Source organism: Portunus trituberculatus, chromosome 47 (assembly GCF_017591435.1).
Source record: "Portunus trituberculatus isolate SZX2019 chromosome 47, ASM1759143v1, whole genome shotgun sequence".
Taxonomy (NCBI): domain Eukaryota; kingdom Metazoa; phylum Arthropoda; class Malacostraca; order Decapoda; family Portunidae; genus Portunus; species Portunus trituberculatus.
This window is the reverse complement of record NC_059301.1, coordinates 34,500,986-34,503,485: the sequence shown is the minus strand read 5'-3', so window position 1 is coordinate 34,503,485 and position 2,500 is coordinate 34,500,986. Positions and strand designations below refer to the sequence as shown.

The window sequence follows — 2,500 nt, the reverse complement described above, 5'->3', positions numbered from 1 at the left end:
TAATGATGATGAGACAAGATGATATGACTAATGAATAAAGGCGTGGAATGCAATACAATGTTCAGTAGTGTCACAGCTAACAACACTGGCCTGAAGGCTGATCCATGGCCGGGCAGAACTCCTACTCCTACATACACCACATCGCAATAGCTCGGAGGGACGCACCACGGGTCAGCCAGCGTCCATTACATGAAGGTGATGAGGAATAGTGACACGTGTGTGTGTGTGTGTGTGTGTGTGTGTGTGTGTGTGTGTGTGTGTGTGTGTGTGTGTAAGGAAGTAAAAAAAAAATTAAGTGTGTTAATGCTCAAGCGCGTCAGGGCACTTTCCAAAACATACCTACCTCTCTCTCTCTCTCTCTCTACAGTACAAACACACACACACACACCCACACCCGAAGATCGGTCTATGAGCTCTGAGCTCGCTCCGTAATGGGGAAGACTGGCTGGGTGACCAGCAGGTGACCGAAGTGAATTACACACACACACACACACACACACACACACACACACACACACACACACACAATATGTAAGCCATCCACATCACAGTTCAACAATATTCCTGTGTCTCAGCTTAAATTTTCAGGACGACCGAACACTACACGAGGGCATACACTCACTAGCACTATTATTTCTATAGATCAGTGTCCCGTGATGCAGTAGCGCTGGGTCCACAAGCCACCTACCTACCTCCCCGCACTCACACTCTACGTCCTGTAACATTCTATCGTTTTTCATCCTGTGGCCAGACTGATGCGACTTGCTATAATCCCTCACGCCAAATTCTCAGTAAAGCTTTCCGTCCTCGAATCTCGACGCTGCAGTTTCATTTTCTCGACCCACCACCACCAACTCTGCATGGCAGTGAGATTATATCTTCACTGCTCCCAGACTAACTACATCTGCTTTCCAACGTAGAGGGTCTACAAACGTGAAAGTATATAGAACTTGTGCTGTATGAATTCTTGGCGTCATTCCTCTAGTGGTAAGAAAAGAACTTTATGTTGAGAACACAGGAATAAGTTGCAAACGAGCCCCTGATGGCAGAAAGTGTCATCCACAAACGCAATGTCGCGTCGTGCCTCCCGACCCCATTTCTCAAGCGGATAAACTTAGAACTTATCAACCGGGCACAAAGAGATGTCTGCAGAATATTCACGCTCCGTGCGGTCTGTCTCATGGCATCATCCTCTTGAAGAAGCACCATGTTATTACTATACTTACTAGTGGCAAGCAGATTGCTACATGACAAACTGGACCCTCAATAAATAAGGTGATGAAACCCTTCCACTACCGGTAGTCTAACTGGAAACACTTCATCCTTCCCATTCACACACTATGTTATCCCCAAGATTATAACCTCGATATGTGTGTGTGTGTGTGTGTGTGTACAAATCATAAACTGAAATAAAGAAAAAAAAAAGTAATTCCATAACTCAGTACATCTAGATGCCGCATGCCCTGCTCCCTTGCTCCACTTCGTCACCAGTAAACGATGCGTCACGTGGATCAACGAGTCACGACAGAGCAGAGAGGCTTGCCTGACCCATCAAATGACTGAAACTGATGACACCTCTTGCTGTGTTTGTAACAATCTCATTCAGCGTCAAGGTTACACGCATACACGCAATGTACTCTCAGCCTGCTTTAGTGGGGCCCGTTTACGAGACACACGTGCATCACGAGCCACACCGAAAATCAACAACTTCACATGCCTATACATGTATGTTTAGTTACAGGAAAACTGCGAGAAAATTTGACATAATAGAACATACGGCTCAATTCAGCAATGGAACAGCTGCTTCCCATGAGAGAGGCCTTCTACTCACAGCTGTCCCTTAACTCGCCCTCAGTTGCAAACCCTCCAACAAACTCTCTCTCCCATCCCGCCTACTGTCTAATTTGTGGTAAACAAGCACCCAACGATAACTCGAAGACATTAATAAATGATCACTAGCGGGCCAAATTCCATTTACGCATCCGTCCTTGCATAACCAAACTACAAAGCACCGTTCTTATCTGGGCACATGGATGTAACGGAGCTCCATATAAAATTAGCCCAGCCTTACTCGCACGTGCATACCCTTATTAAAACATTTAGCAGGGTGCACACACACATGCTGGTCCGTGCAGGCCGGGGTGAGACAATGAGGGAGAGTGGCTGGCGGGGTGGCCACCACGCTCGATACTCCACCAGGGGTGAGAGCCACATGAACACAGCAGCCTCCTTCACCATCACCATCACAGCTCACCCCTCACCTGCACACGATACCCACGCCCTCGATACGGCCAAAACAGCACGATGCCCCAGCACAAATTAGTGGCCAAGGTGAAGTGATGGAAATTAGGCCAAGCGGATTGTTGTGTGGAGCAGCAGCGTTCACATGTGTGCGGGCAAGGCGGGCGTGGTGGAAACGGTTCCCGCCATCAAGGGCTCACGGCAGTTCAGTGCGTCGCCAGACTCGGTGAGAGGAGGAGTACGCCAACCGCTCCCACCT

General features: G+C 48.2%; 1 protein-coding gene across 4 annotated transcripts in view; it reads right to left on the bottom strand.

Annotated features, from left to right (window-relative positions):
• LOC123520543 (trichohyalin-like) overlaps positions 1-2,500 on the bottom strand; it is a 121,471-nt gene that overhangs the window by 118,581 nt on the left and 390 nt on the right. The gene's annotated exons all lie outside the window — the stretch shown is intronic.